The sequence below is a fragment of the Eumetopias jubatus genome, unplaced genomic scaffold, assembly GCF_037043125.1.
Source record: "Eumetopias jubatus isolate StellerSeaLion01/CBP00866 unplaced genomic scaffold, mEumJub1_p1.0 scaffold_1, whole genome shotgun sequence".
Lineage (NCBI taxonomy): Eukaryota > Metazoa > Chordata > Mammalia > Carnivora > Otariidae > Eumetopias > Eumetopias jubatus.
This window is the reverse complement of record NW_028274807.1, coordinates 111,854,099-111,871,027: the sequence shown is the minus strand read 5'-3', so window position 1 is coordinate 111,871,027 and position 16,929 is coordinate 111,854,099.

Genomic DNA, 16,929 nt, shown 5'->3' with positions numbered 1-16,929 from the left:
CACTGACCCGATGGACATAAGTTCAAGTCACACTTAAAAATGACAAAAGTTTTCTTTAAAGATATATATTTACAGATGATCTTAAAGAGTTAATTTATTCTCATGTAGTGTCTGCCACGTAAGTCCTAATTGGACCATTTGACCATAGACATTTCCACCTAGTCATAATAATTAAAAGTTGTTAGTACTTCAATTATCATGGTAATATTAAATAATATTTATATGTTTTACAGACTATAAAACAATTTCACCTGTACAATTATACATGAATCTTACAGTAACTCTGAGAATTGGCAGACAAGCATTACTAGGCATCCTATTATACAGAGGAAAACAAGGTTCAGAAAACTTTGTGCCTTGCCGAAGGTCATCAACTTATAACGAGAGCCAGAACTCAAACCCTGTAGTGCTTCTAAGCCTTCATATTATATTTCTTTCATTTTTAAAGATTTTATTTATGAGAGAGAGAGAGCACAAGCAGGGGGAGAGGCAGAGGGAGATGGAGAAGCAGACTCCCCACTGAGCTGGGAGCCTGATGTGGGGCTCAATCCTAGGACCCTAAGATCATGACCTGAGCCAAAGGCTCAGATGCTTAACCATCTTAGCACCCAGGCACCCCATTTCATAACTTATTTTTTTAAGATTTATTTATTTATTTTAGAGGGGGGTGCAGGGGCAGAGGGAGAGGGAGAGAATCTCAAGCAGGCTCCCTGCTGAGTGCAGAGCCCAATGTGGAGCTTAATCTCACAACCCTGAGGTCATGACCTGAGCCAAAATCAAGAGCTGGATGTTCAACCGACTGAGCCGCCCAGGCTCCCCTATTTCTCTCATCACTTCTTAACTGAATCAGAGTCTTAATTGCTTCCTCTTTTGTGAGATTACAGAATTCTGTCCCTCAGAAAGAGAGAGAGAGAGAGGGTATTTTTAGTTCTTTTTCCTCCATTGACCTATCCCTCTAATAACATTTCACAATTGCTTTGTCATCTAATGGCCATTCAGTGCTCAGAGGCTCCTAAAATTTAAATTCTAGTTGTCTCCTCCCTCTCATTAAATAAATGAAAACTCAAATGTGTTGGAGCATACTTAAAATGCAATCAAACTCTGATTAATGGAGTACTTGCGTGTATTAAAGAACCCTTCTGTCATGTGAATCCTCACTACTAATTAATATGGAGCAGTCAGTCCTGACTTTTTTTTTTTAAGGGTTTTATTTCTAGAGTTATTTTATAAATTGGTCATTTGAAACTCAGAATGTGTTTTGTTAGAGAAAAAAATATATTACAAATGATGGCTAGGCACCACAGCCATCCTTGGGAGCCCCCAAATTTCAGTGTGTCCTCGTCCTCAAGTTGAATCTTTCTAGACCCTTAGAGGACTGGTGTGGGAGCAGGAGAACACAGAAAGCCGGCAGATTTGTTCTACAGTAGCAGCAAGAGGAGGCTCCTGAAGGGTCAAAACATATCCTGTGACATCAGGACTACCTGGTTGGGCAAATTCACATTTTCTATATCACACATTCTCGAGAAGTGGGAGGAAAAGTAGTTAAGACTCCTCTTGGCTGCAGGTAAAAAAATTTGTTCACATAAGCAAAAGGGAGCAGTTATAAGGATACGGCCTGGAACATAAGGCAGTGCATACCTCCCTCCCTCTCCTGTTTCCCTCTCCCTGTCTCTGGTCTCTGTTACGTTATCTACTTCATTGTTTCTGGACAAATCAGCCTTTTCTGCTCTTCAATCTACATGGTACATCGTTTTCTAGGCCTCACAATTTCACATATTACAAGCAGTCCCTCTTTTTCTTTTTTTAAAAGATTTTATGTATTTGAGAGAGAAAGAGAGTGAGTGAGAGCGAGCACAAGTGGCGGGGGTGAGGGGAGGAGAGAGAGAAGTAGACTCCCTGCTGAGAAGGGAGCTCCACGTAGGGCTTGATCCCAGGACCCTGGGGTCATGACCTAAGCCAAAGGCAGATGTTAACTGACTGAACCACCCAGGTGCCCGTACAAGCAGTTCCTCTTAAAAGAGAAATGGACTTTTGCCTCAGGTCTAAATTCCCAGGGAAAGGTCCTTGACTGATTATTTTGAATCAGGTGTCCATCTTTGGACCAGTCACTTTTGATGGTGGGGGAGGAGGAAGATCAAGGTCAAGAATAAGTACAATGAGCATAACCCTAAAGGGAAGACAAGAAGCTCCCAGAAAAGAAGGCCCAGGCAGAGAACCCCAGAGATGGAATAACTGCCTGAGTTCATATGCTTGGTGTTTCTTAGCATGAACACAAGTCTTTCAGCTGTTTGCCTTTTAGAAATGAACCACAACAAAATCCCTGGAGGAACCACATGATGCTCTTGACAGCCAAACAATTTTAGGGCTCCCTGGGCACTAACCTAAAGGCTGCACATTGTAATTCTATTAAATCATCATCTCGCACTTTTTGAGCAGAGATTTCAGGCAAGAGACATTCATTCTATTTATTTCCTCCCACCTGTCAAAATTGTGTGTTTCACAGAAGAGAAAATAATCTGCAGATACTTGAGAAGAGTTTAACTTAAAACACCAAAGAAAAAGAAATAAAATGCCAAAGAAAAAGTGAATGAGAAGATCCCTGAGATTTAGCTACCACTTTACTAAAAAAATAAATAATAATAATAATCCATAACTACTATCTGTGAAAGTGTCAGTCAAGGCTGTTCCCTTGTTTAGATTGCAGGGCCAGGAGTTCAATATTAGAGATCATAATAATTTAGACTTTGGCTGGTTGGCATTGCATCTATAAAAATAAAACTGGTTAATGGCCTTCAAGGAAAAAAGCCTCTAGAATTTTAGTCTTCCACTTCTCTTGTAATTATTACAAGACAGGGGCGCCTGGGTGGCTCAGATGGTTGGGCGTCTGCCTTCGGCTCAGGTCGTCATTTCCAGGTCCCAGCTCAGCATGGAGCCTGCTTCTCCCTCTCTGCCTCTCCCCCTGCTTGTGCTCTGTCTCTCTCTCTCTCTCAAATGAATAAATAAAATCTTTAAAAAAAATTATTGCAAGACTGCCTTAAATAATTAAATATGGCAACGTAGACCTTTCAAGGAGAAAGGACAAAGTTGTGATGTTCATTGAAACACATTCTCAAGGGAGAAATCTATCTCTTCTGGCCATCCTGTGGACAGGTATATTAAGGTGTCCCAGGTGCTTCATTATGTCACATCACAAGATAAGGTCTTGAGTTAGAAGTGATGGATTCCATTCTTGGAACAAAATTCATCCCCAATAAAGGGGGACCCTTTTGATGAATTATCTGACAACTCAGGAGCAACAGTTACATTGATTCCTCCACATAAGCTCCTATAGACACTCTACTCACCAAAAGACATCACAGGGCTTTCAAAACTTTTTTGTGTTAGTGTTTGAACACCCCACAAAGAGACTGCCAAGAAGTAAGTTTCAGTCTGTTTGGCTCAAAGGACAGACACAATCTGGTGGTAAATTTCATTCTTGCTAATGAATCCTTTGACTTTCTGGACAACTTGGTCAAATAAGTTTGGAGAGGCCAAACTTTACAGCCTCCAAAGCAAGCTGTTGGTATGAAAGAGACCAGACCATTTTACCTAAAATCACCAAAAACCTTTGTGCCAAGTCCAGATTTTTACCCTTATTAGTCAATCTTTTCTATTTCACCACTGCCGGTGGGGTGTGTTTTTTTGGGGGGAGGAAATAAGAACCTCACATACAGGCGTTTTCCCACCCAGACTTATTAACTTGCAAGGGAAACTTCTTGGTGGCCGCAAAATCCCACCAAAGAAAATCCCAACCAAGTTTATTCTTGTGCCAGTTTCATTAATCCACAGCTTGGAGCAGCAGCGTGTAGCTGGTCTGGGAACAAGACCGTTCTTTCTTTCAGTTATCACAAATCCATCTGGACTCAAAACAGCCTCACTTAAATCAGGAATTTCTATTCTCCAAAATGCCATGTCATTTGAATTTGTAGTTCTATGATCTAAAGGAAACAAACAAGGTCCCTACCACTGGCGTCCAATGGGAGGGAGAAAGGAGGAAACGATGAAAGTAATCCAGGAAAACACTAAACGTGAACTTGCCCTTCAGCAAACACAAAAATGAACCTTTAAGTTCTAGATGACACTAACATGTTCTGTAATTCCTCTGCAGAGTTAGGTTAGAGTAAATTGGCTAGCAGAAATACCTGTATTTATAAGGTAGGTGTCTGTTTAACCTTCAGGATTCAAACTCTTCATCAAGACACAAAAAAGTTGAGAAAACAGATGACTACTTGGAAAAGAACTAGCATTAATGATTTGTGGGTCTGTTCAGATCCACCGGGAAGCAGACACCAAGATGGAATTAGATGAGCGAGCAAGAAATGAATTAGGGGATAGGCCATAAACAATAAACGAGAGGAGGCACCTGGGTGGTCAGTCATCTGAGTGACCGACTCTTGGTTCCAGCTCAGGTTGTGATCTCAGGGTCATGAGATCAAGCCCTTTGTCAGGCTACATGCCTAGCCTGGAGTCTGCTTGGGACCCTCTCTCCCTGTCCTGCTGCCCCTCCGCCCTGCTCTCTCTCTCAAATAAATAAATAAATCTTAAAAAAAAAAAAAAAGAAAGAAAGAAAAGAGTGAAGGAGAGAAGGAGGAAGAGTAGGCCAGGAAAGCCTTCAGATTGCCATGGAGGTCTGACACCTATGAAAGAAGGAAAGCGCAGGAAGGAAGATCATGCAGAGGTGCCTCAGATTGCAGCGCGGCTTGAAGGAAGTCTTAGCCAGGGTGATGAGAAACTTCAAGTCAATGACTGACCACTAGGGGTGTCCAAGGATGGGCAGGGATGGCTCAGCTTTCGCACACCGCTGGGCTCAATCACCGGCACTCTGAGGAGATCATGGGCTTCCCCATGTGAATGAGGCAGTAATTCCACAGGTGTGGTGGCTGGAGCTGTCAGCTGACTGCTCTCATAGGAGGTTCTCTACTGAAGGGAGCCCTAAGCAGTGAACCCACATGGCTTTCACCACAGTCTATACAAGCTGCATCGAACAGACTGACTCCTCCATCCATTTCAGGATGCAGTTCTTCCATGGTTCTCCAGGACCTCTCTCCTGAGGGGAAATTTAAGTGGTTAGTGAGACAAATCACAGTCCTTGCTGTGGCAGTTGGTCTTGAGGCCAGAACTGGTATTTATCTTCTCTCTCCTGAAGTCTCCACAGCCTATGCCTGTGATGTGAATATATACACTTCCTGAAGTCTCCACAGCCTATGCCATCTTCTCTGCAGGTGCTGATGGCTTGCCTACCTGGTGGTGCTTCATTTTTAAGGGGGCCCCAGCCCTTGAAATCCCACCCTTCTCAGACTGGGGCTTCTGAGTATATCCATTCACAATTATAATGGTGAAAAATAATCCCCAGAGGTACCAAGTGGATCACCTGGTTGTGCACATCCCTCACTGCCTTAACACCTTGTGTAATAGCAGCCTTTACTCCTCCTGCTGCTTAGGGTCGTTGATCCCAGCCAGAATGATGGTGACTCTTCTTGCTGTTGGCCCCTGGACAGAGGAGTCTAAAGTGTGTACATGGCATTCACAGATTATAGTTAAATGGTACTGTTGTCATGTCCCCCTAGCAAGAGTGCACTCCCTTTGGGACCTGAACCTCTAACCCTATAGATTCCAAAGTTGTGAAAATGGGAAACACAAAGTTCCCCAAAGGATCACTGGGAGTGATGTTAAATGGGTCCACTTTTGCTTCCACCACTTTGTTCTTAGACTCATGCATTCCCTATAAGTGATATAATATCATAGAGAGGTCTTTGATTCAGTGTATACACTGCACCCTGAAGGGTGGCACCTCATCCCTGCAGAATATTGCCTAAAAGCTGGTGCTTTAGCTGTGCCTTGACTATCAGTTTAGCTAATTCTAAATATTGCAGTATGTAATACAATCAGTGCATTCTATAGCCAAGGGGTAATTTCTGTACCTCCTTCACTGCAAAGTGAGTTCCCTGATCAAGTGCTATGTTGTGTGGGATTTTATGTCTATGCATCAGGCATTCTGTAAGGTTCTAGATAGCGGTGCTAACAGGCTCTCTGTAAGCAGTAAAGGCAAATCTATACTCAGAATAGTTATCTATTCCTATACAGACAAACTAGATGGAGGGGGCCTACTATAGTCAACTTGCCAAATGGCTGGTTGGACTCTTCTAGGAACAGTGCCATATTGGAGGCTGTCTCTGTTGTTGGTACATTGAACCTTTAGAAGCAGCAGCTTTGGTAAGTGGGAGCCCATGCTGTTGGATACATGCATAGCTTCTGTCTCTGTTACTCTTCATTTGTCTATCATGTCAATTCTGGGATGGTTGATGGCAAAGACTGCCCGACATCAACTGGTCAGATCCATTTTGCCTACTTGGGTTTTTTTAGCGCCTCTTCAATGGTGAATACTTTGGAGTGGGCATTAATCTGTAACACAAAATCTTCATGCTTCATGCCTGCTGTCATATATCCATCTACATGCTTCTGCTTCTGACCTCTTGGTCTTCAGTGTTGCAGTCCTTTCCCTTTCAGGGTCATTGCACAGGAAAGTGTATATATTCGCATCTCAGGCAGTCACCTCTCCATCCACACAAAGTAAGCAACCTTGAAATCCTTGAAGCTCTACCCACTGGGAAGTTTCTGAGCCACTGTCCATTTTTGTCTTGCATCCACATACTGAACTGACTGATTCATAAACCAGGCTTGAGCTTTTTCCTCCCCCTGGTTGGGACCCTACAGAGAATGAGGGCAGCCGGGACACGCATGGTGGATGATGCAATATCTGGGATACCTACTCATGCAGTTTACTTACGCCCTCTGATCCTTCTCAGGCTCAATCCCAGATGTACCACTACTCTTGGGCCTATCCAGTTGTATGACTTGATGGATCCAAAAGAATCCAGCTTAGAATAGGCCATTCTAAATGCAGGCTCACGGGTGCCTGGGTGGCTCAGATGGTTAAGCTTCTGCCTTCGGCTCAGGTCATGATCCCAGGGTCCTGGGATCGAGTCCCGCGTCGGGCTCCCTGTTCAGCAGGGAGCCTGCTTCTCCCTCTGCCTCTCTATCTCTTATGAATAAATAGATAAAATCTTTAAAAAAATAAATGCATGCTTACTTAGTGCCCGATGGCCAACTGCTCTATCTCCACCAGGTCCGGGTAACACACCAGGAGCTGTTTCTCCAAAGATGTGTAACTCTCTGCTGTGGATGACAGGGCCTTGCTCTAGAAGTCCCAGGGCCTATGTTGTTATTCTCCCACTGGGGCTTACTATACAACTTACACTGTATCTTTTCCTACCTCCAACACTATAGGCTCTGGCAGGTGGTATGGTAAAGTAACAGTGTTGCTCCCACCACAACCTGTACCTGCTATAGAGTCATTTCTAGCTCTGGGTCTCTCCCATAAATAAAGCCTTCCATAAATCCTAGTGTTTGGGCTACCGTAACATTCCTAGGTATGGACTATGTTGCCTCTAGTACATAAAGAGACCCACCAGGCATTGTGTTTCCTTTTTTATAGTAGGAGATGCAAGATACAGCACTCTATGTTTTACTTTGGAGAGGTTATCCCAAATTACCCCTGACTACTGAATCCTTCTAAACTTTACTTAAGTGGCAGATTTGTGAATCTTCATAGAGTTTGTCTCCTGTCCTCTGGTGTGAATGTCTCCCCCCAAGGCTTCCAGCATCCTAGCCATATCTTGCTCATTCTGCCTGATCAGCACAGTGTCACTGATGCAATGAATCACAGTATTGTTCTCTGGGATGTTCAGATGGTCCCGATCTATATATGAACTATATATAACAAAGGGTAGGAGAGTTAACATATCCCTGGGGTAAAACTATAAATAAATGTTGTCCCTTCCATGTGAATGCTGTTTCTGACCCTCTTATCTAATTGGAACGGAAAACAACTCATTCGCCAAATCAACCACTCATACCAAGTACAAGGAAGATGTGGCTGGCCTATCCCCCCGTGATAGATCTCATTCCACAGGCTAAGGGCCCAATATGGGATTAGTCCTATTGCCAAGTGTGTCAATCTCAATTATATACTCAGAGAGATGGATCTGCAGACTTAGGGAATCTGTTCTAAGTCAAACTTTAGCCAGAACTCCATTTATTTATCTGGTCCCCATATCCCTATATCTAACTGTAGGCAAAGGGGCACGACAATGCTTCGGGGCTCCAAATGTCAGTATCAACTGAGAACCTCTATCTGATAATCCTTGAAATGTCTGAAGATTCTTTCTCCAGTACACAATCACCCAAGAAAATAGCCATAGACTCCTTTGAAAATGGCTGAGGATCCTTCCAGTATTACTTGCCATGGTGTTCCAGGGTCCCTGCTCCTGAGAATTTGGTCCTCTCTTCAGACAGTTGGGCTCCTGACTGACAACTGGCTCAGATCCCAGGAACTGAGCAACGGTTGGTAATGTTTTATTGGTTTGACCAGTATTAACTTCCTTTTCCTTTATTCTTGCCTTATTCTGATTATAGACGTTAAGCAGTACCCTACAGGTCATGGACAATATCTAGAATGTGAAAAAGGCTAAGGAATATTTTAAATGCTGTCATTAAATGTCAAAGATGACTCATTTAAAAACCAATCTTAATAGTCCAAAATATTTAAAGCCACGAACTTCCACTTCTAGGTACAAACCAAGCAGAAACTTTTACATATGTTCTCCCAAAGATATGTATCAAAATATTCATAGTTCATAGCACTAAAAACTCTAAATTTAAAATGCCCAAATACTCTTCAAGAGTATGTTGAATACATAAATGATGAGGCACTACGTAGCAATAGAATGTAGAATGAACAAACTATAACTACAAACATCATATGATCTAACCTCTGAAATCACCACCCAGAGTCACTTCACCACATTCTGTTGGCAGAAAGGTCACAAAAGTCCACCCAGGTTTAAAGGAAGGGATATAGATGCCACCTTTTTTTTTTTTTTAAGTAGGCTCCCAGCATGGAAACCCAAAACAGGCTTGAACTCACAACACTGAGGTTAAGACCTGAGCTGAAATCAAGAGTTGGACACTTAACTGATCAAGCCACCCAGGCACTCCAGCCAACTCTTGATCAGAAAGGAGCAAGGTTACGTGGTAAGGTGATCAGGTGGGATGAGAAATATTGGTACAGCCATCTTTGGAAAATATTACCTGCCACAGTAAGTTTCTTTCAATAATGTTGAATAGATGCTGGCTGAGTGAATACAAGGTATCTTTGTTATCTGAATATTAATTCTCAGGAGCTCCACTGAAACACTGTAATATAGGAAAGCAAAAGTCACCATAATAAAAATATTCACTAATATACATAAGGCATCTCTCTCCGTTTAACACTGCGAGTATCTCTGATTATTGGAAGTAGTATTTATTTACCCATACAATGCAAAATGAAAAGGTAAATCTTGAAAAAATAAAAGATTTCATTAAGTCAATTATTTTTAGAGTACACAGTAGTCCCCCTTACCCACAGGGAATATATTCCAAGACTCCCAGTGGATGCCTGAAACCACAGATATTACTAAATCCTATATATACTATATCTCTCCTCTACATACATACCTATGATAAATTTAATTTATAAATTAGGCACAGTAAGAGATTACCTACAACACTATTAATAAAATAGAACAATTATAACAATACACTATAATAAAAGTTAAGTAAATATGGTCTCTCTCTCAAAATATATTATTGTACTGTACTCACCCTTCTTATGATGATGATAAAATACCTAGTGATGAGATGAAGTGAGGTGATGATGTAAGTATAGTAATGTAGCAATAAACTTCTATTAACCTGATAATACATCAGAAGAAGAATCATTTGCTCCTGGACTGCAGTTAACCATGGGTAAGTGAAACCCCAGAAAGCAACACAGTGGATAAGGAGGGACCACTGAATTTGGAATCTTGTGTAACTGGTAGACCAGTTAACAACTAGAAAAAAAAAAAATCAACGATGATCATATGTCAGTGGAATTATCTGAAAATCCAAAGATTAAGAAAGGCACTAGGGAAAGATTTTGAAACCCTTTGATTATTTCTACATGTTAAAGTGAAGGGTATTCTGTGTGTTGTTAACTTTTGTTGGAAAAATTATGTGCCCTCAAAAAAAAAAAGCAATACTTGACCCAGTTTTTGTACATTTCAAGGACTAGCCCTTAGTTTCTATAATAACCTAAATTTGGTTACATATAAGATAAAATTATTTTTATAATTTTAATTCTAATAATCAGATATAGTCCAAGTTGAACTTCTTCCTGTGAAGTTTTGATCCCTTTTTGAGTGGATTGACTTCAGTGGCCTTTTTTTCCATTACTGAGAAACAGCCCTCTTATAATCTGCATACACTTTCATCCTTCTCTGGGAAGTTAAGTATGAGCAACATCAATTAAAATGACTTCAGTGATAGTATTTTCAGAGCTTTCTTAGAAAGCCTATTATATTGGGGCGCCTGAGTGGCTCAGTTGGTTAAGCAACTGCCTTCGGCTCAGGTCATGATCCCGGAGTCCCGATTGAGTCCCGCCTGGGGCTCCCTGCTCAGCGAGGAGCCTGCTTCTCCCTCTGACCCTCCCCCCATGTACTCTCTCTCTCCTTCTCTCTCTCATTCTTGCTCTCTCAAATAAATAAATAAATCTTTAAAAAAAAAAGAAAGCCTATTATATTAAGTGAAATGAAACTTGAGACCTTACAAGAGTATTAGTTTTGTCTTAGATATGAGAGTAAGATGCATCTGTAGTTATCTGCCAGATACTCTTTCATCAAACATTTACGGAGCACCTGCTTTTTGCAAGGCAGTATGCTAACGCACTATGGGAATTATAAAGATGAACTGACTCTGTGATGAAAACATTAGCTTATGTATTTTTATTCAAGGTCACTGTGAAGTTTACACCACTGTGTCTACCACTGCCCCCATCACCTTCACCACCACCACTACCCCTACCACCATCATCACATCATCACCTCTACCACCACCATCACCATCATCACCCCTACCACCGTCATCACCATCATCACCTCTACCACTTACCAGCAATAGCCACACAGATCTAACAGTATAAAACACACTTATGAAAACTGGAATTAAATAAAGAACTTTATTTGGATAACAGCATCTCTCATTCATTTAATTCGGTTGTATTTCTCTTGTCATATACTGCACATTCCCAAATGATACACACCAATATACTGAAGTTTTCAGAGCATTTTTTCAGCATTTTGACATGCTAAGAGGAAATTTTTAAGTGTGAAGGGTCCATAGAAATTACTTATTCCAATTCCGTCATTTCTTAGATCAGGGAAAAGAAGCTCAGAGAGGTGAAGTGACTTATGAGTCACTGTGAGTAGACAAGGACAGATGAAAATAAGAACCCAGTCCTCATAATTTACTCACTGTCCTACTGACTCCTGGAATAGGAGGACCAAGGAAAGACTATCAGTTCTGCCTGAGGACAAAGTTATCACACCTCTTAGGCCGACAGAAACTCTCTGAGGAAAAGGAGAAAGTGCAAATCCTCTCCCAGGAGACATTAGTTAGCTCAATTTGTGTGGCTGGTTATGTAAATGAAGAGGCCTTGCAAGGGGATGGGGTCAAGAGTTTCCTGGGGGTTCAGCTTGGTAATGGTGTATGGCCTGGAAAGAAAATGATACTTTGCACTTGCATAATACTTTTCATCCCTCCAACAATAACAAATGCAACTTTGTAGTTTCAGCCAAATACTGCAAAGTACTTCACAAATGTTTAACGCAGGAATCCTCAGAACAACCAAGAAAGGAAGACTTCTGAAAGGAAGGAAGAAAACAGCTCTCATCCTCATGATTCAGTGAGGAATCTAAGGTCAAAAGAAATGCAGTCTACACCTAGCTGAGCGACACCACTGGCAGGACTCTTGACATGCAGAGACATTCCTCTGTTTGCACACTTTCTAAAGTGACCTGGACATGGGATTTCAGAAAGGGCAGAGGTGGACCAAAAAAGCCCCTGCTCATTCTTCCAGCCCAGTGAATCCATGAAGCTTTCACAAGAGGTTTGGTTTTGAGTCTTTAAAGGTTCTTGGAATTCTCTTCAAAGATTTTTGGCATGTCTCCTAAGGGAATTTTTTAAAACCATGAATCCCTTCACAAAATTTTTAGTTGACATCTAAAATATTTCATATGTTTAACTAATTACAAAGGCTATAATTTCCAGCACATTATTAATATACATATTTTAAAATAAACTGTAGCTATACTTTTTAAAATATCCAGTTGCATCTAAAACCCAAGCAATTTGATGCCCATCATAATCCGTTTAAAAATATAAACAAGTTCTTTAACAGTCAGAAATTTTACATCATTCCCTTTTCTCCTTAAGTTTATATTCTTGTACCACTTCTCCTATGGACTTTTATCTATATTATTGTATCCAAAGGTCTTCTTATTCATTATCATACTTTTCTGCAATAAAAATCTTTGTAAATTAATTTTTTTTAATTTTCTGTATTTTTGCTAGGCTGAGCTACAGTAACAAGTTGGCCCAACCATGTAATGGCTCAACACAAAGTCTATTTCTTTCTCACATAATGCTCTAATAAACAAGGTGCTCTCCTCCACACAGTGATTAAGAGACCCAATCTCCTTCTACTACATGGCTCTGCCATTCCCCTGAACAGGATCTAGCTTGCCAGCCTACTTTTATGTGCCCTGGGAGTTTTACATTTTTAAAGGGCTATTAAAAAAAAAAAAAAAAGGCAGAATATGAGACAGAGGCCTTACCTGGCTTTATAAAGCCTAAAATAGTTATTGTCTGGCCCTTTACCAAAGTTTGACAACCCCTTTCCTAAAGCCTCATGAAGAAGCAAAGAGTGCATAGAAGAGATTTTACGGGGAGAGTCCTGGAAGTCACCTGCATCACTTCCACGCACTTTGTGTTGCCAGAAGAATTACATGGCCACATCCTACAGCAAGGAAAACGGGAAAATGTAGGCTAGCTGTGCAACCAAAGAAGGGGAGAACAAATTTTAGGAAGCAACTAGTAGAATCTACCACTGTCGGGCTCTAAAGTATCAAAAAGAATGTTATAATGACTAGTCGTGTAAAATTTATCAAAATAACCCACATATATGATGGATTAAGATAAATATTAAACAAGGGTGCCTGGGTGGCTCAGTCAGTTAGGTGTCCAACTCTTGATCTCAGCTCAGGTCTTGATCTCAGGGTCATGAGTTCAAGGCCTGCACTGGGCTCCACCCTACTTAAAAAAAAAAGATAAACATTAAACATAAAAAGGAAAATTTTATTAAAGGTGCAGTTCTTTGTTTTTAAAGATTTATTTATTTATTTTAGAAAGAGAGGAGAGAGCATGCATGAGAGTGGGAGGAGGGCCAGAGGGAAAGTGAGAAAAATCCTCGAGCAGACTCCACGCTGAGCAGGAGCCTGACTCCGGGCTCGGTCCCAAGACCCCAAGATTATGACCTGAGCCAAAATCAAGAGTCAGATGCTCAACCGACTGAGCTACCCAGGTGCCCCAAAGGTGCAGTTCTTTTATTTATTTTTTAAAGATTTTATTTATTTATTTGACAGAGACACAGTGAGAGAGGGAACACAAGCAAGGGGAGTGGGAGAGGGAGAAGCAGGCTTCCCACGGAGCAGGGAGTCCGATGTGGGGCTCGATCCCAGGATCCAGGGACCATGACCTGAGCTGAAGGCAGATGCTTAACGACTGAGCCACCCAGGCACCCCCAAAGGTGCAGTTTTAATAAGATGGATGAGACTATTTTCTTTTCAATTAGCTCATGTTTCCCAAGTTAGAACATCAGTTTTATTTCTATTTTTCATTTTTAAAAATGTTACTGCCAAGAAAGTTCCATAAAAATAAGGAAATGGGAATGGAAGAAGCTTTATTTGAAGGCAGTCTTAACTAAATTATATGAACGTATTCAAATCATCAGCTAACAACTCAACTAAGGACTCCTTTAATTTTATGGAAAGTTTTTTATTAGAAACAACCTGACTTGGGGTGTCTGGGTGGCTCAGTCAGTTAAGCGTCTGCCTTCGGCTCAGGTCATGATCTCAGGGTCCTGGGATCGAGCCCCGGGTTGGGCTCCCTGTTCAACAGGAGTCTGTTTCTCCCTCTCCCTCTTCCCCTCTGTCCAGCTCATGCTCTCTCTCTCTCTCAAATAAATAAATAAAATCTTAAAAAAAGAAAGAAACAACTTGACCTGCAAAATGATTTGGTACCCAGTTATAAAAGCCATTCACGGGGCGCCTGGGTGGCTCAGTCATTAAGCATCTGCCCTCGGCTCAGGTCATGATCCCAGGGTCCTGGGATCGAGCCCCACATCAAGCTCCCTGCTCAGCGGGGAGCCTGCTTCTCCCTCTCCCACTCTCCCTGCTTGTGTTCCCTCTCTCGCTGCATCTCTGTCAAATAAATAAATAAAATCTTAAAAAAAAAAAAAAGCCATTCTCATCTGCAGTTTACAGGGGGTTTGTTAAAAATTTCTACTAAGATATATCAAACAACTACCTCTGTTCTCTTTCAATTAAATGTGCCTTGTTGGGGGCACCTGGGTGGCTCAGGCAGTTAAGCTTCTGACTTTGGCTCGGGTCATGATCTCAGAGTCCTGGGATCAAGGCCCAACCGTGCTCCCCAGCAAGCCCCACATCTGGCTCCCCACTTAGCAGGGAGTCTGCTTATGCTTGTCTCTCTCCCTGTGCCCCTCACCCTGCTTGTGCTCTCTCTCTCTCAAATATAATAAAATAAAAATCTTTCCAAAAAAAGGTGCCTTGTTTACTCTGTAAATAAAAATTTTGCTTTTAATATACTTTTGCCAATACATTTTTTAAATGCTTTTATTTTAACATTTTAAATATTTTTGTCAGAAGCTTAGGGCTGCTGATTTAGCTCATTCAACTTACAGGAAATACTTCCCATACAGCCTAATTGGAAAAGGCATTCCTCATTGTCAAACCAATCAGCTAAATCAGATTTATATTCTATTGGAAAAGTCTGAATTCATTTATCAATTCAAATAAGTAAGTCAAAATGCAATTTGAGGAATAGTATGAAACCACTGAAAAATTATGGAACACATCTTATAAGATAAATTACTAAAAGCCATATATCAGGATGTACAGCTATTGTAATTAATGTATCCACTTTAAAAATGTATAAAGCAATTTAAAAATACTCTTTCTTGGGGCACCTGGGTGGCTCAGTCGGTTAAGCATCTGCCATCGGCTCGGGTCATGATCCCAGGGTCCTGGGATTGAGCCCCACATCAGGCTCTCTGCTCAGTGGGGAGTCTGCTTCTCCTTCTCTTTCAGCCACCCAGGTGCATGAAAATATAATATTTTAAAAGAATAAATGAGAACTAACTACCAGTGGAAAAATATTCCCTGATGTCATTTCATATATATAAGTTTTAATTACTCTATTCAATGATGCCCATATAATATCAAGAAAGCACATAAAATTTTTATCTATAAGTCATCTAGTATAGTAGAGCAGTGTTCTCAGAAAACATTTAAATTAAATTTCTAAAAATTGCATATCACCCCCCCCCCCCAGTTGCTCAGGTTTAGAGAGCATCATTCACAATGTATTCTACTAAGGTGAACAACACTCAGAATATGTATTGAGAATCCAACGTGTGCGCCATTTAGTTGTGCCACTCGTGCCATTCAGCCCTGCATGAGCATCAGGAACCTGCACAGCTTCTATTATGCATAGATGATTCTTTCCAACTAATGGTACCTCCTAGGGCTGAATTTTGAGAATAACTGAAAACAAATAGAAGACACCATTTTCAGCCCTTGAAGTATTCTTTACTTTGCTATCATGGGTCTCTCTCAAGAGTTATGCATTCTTTGAAAATAATCAGGGAACAAGAGATACTGAATCACTCCACCTCTACCTTCTTACAACATATCTGAATTCAGAGCCTCCCAACACAGGCCCAAATACCCCATGTCTAAAGCCACACCTCACCCTTAATGGAAAGATCTACCTGGTGATTTTGCTTAATCATTAAAGGACGCTTTCCCAAAATCAATACTTCAAATCATCCTTTTGTTTTCCTTTCCCCCCATTCCCCAGAGGTTCTCAAGACCCTGGAGGTAATGTTCCAAGGTAAGATCCAAGATGGGTAAGGAGAAGGAAGGTTTTTTTGAAATGCACAGTGAAAAGAAAGAATTTGTATTACCTCATGGCTAGTTTTCATAAAGAACAAGTTGAAAATCTGGAAAATGATTCTCTTAGAAAAATAAATCCATGTGCATACACCCCCTTGGAAAGTTACTTAACTCAGTTTGATGATTGCTCTTTTAGGGAGATTTCTATAGATTGTGCCTTTGGTTAGACAAAAATAAATGTTTAGGTGACACCCACACACATCTGTTTTCTAGTCCATTTAAAGCCAATAGTCCTGGTGCCAGCCTTTGACATTCCAATCTCCCTGGGCCGTCCAACTCTTATGTTCTATGTTTTGAAATTTTTATGGTAAAGGGCACCTGCCTGGCTCAGTGGGTAGAACATGTGACTCTTGATCTTGGGGTCATGAGTTCAAGCCCCATGTTGGGGGTACACCCTATTTCTAACACTAATTAATTAAAGACCTCTTTCCATTAAAAAAAAGATATTAAAACATTCTATGGTAAGATTGAAAAATGTTTCTCTGAAGGTCAGAGAGAACTGATGACATTTTTCGATGAAAGGGTTACGTGGCAAAGCAGTGTTTTTGGAAGATGAATCTGACCATATTGTGTAAGTGGGCTGGGAGGGAAAGAATGTTGGGAGACCAGTTAGGAAGCCATTATATTTGTCCCTGATGGAGGTCACAAGGGCTTGGACTAAGATGGTAGGAAGAAACTAGAATGACATATCTTCCTTCTTTTTATTTCTTCTTCCTTT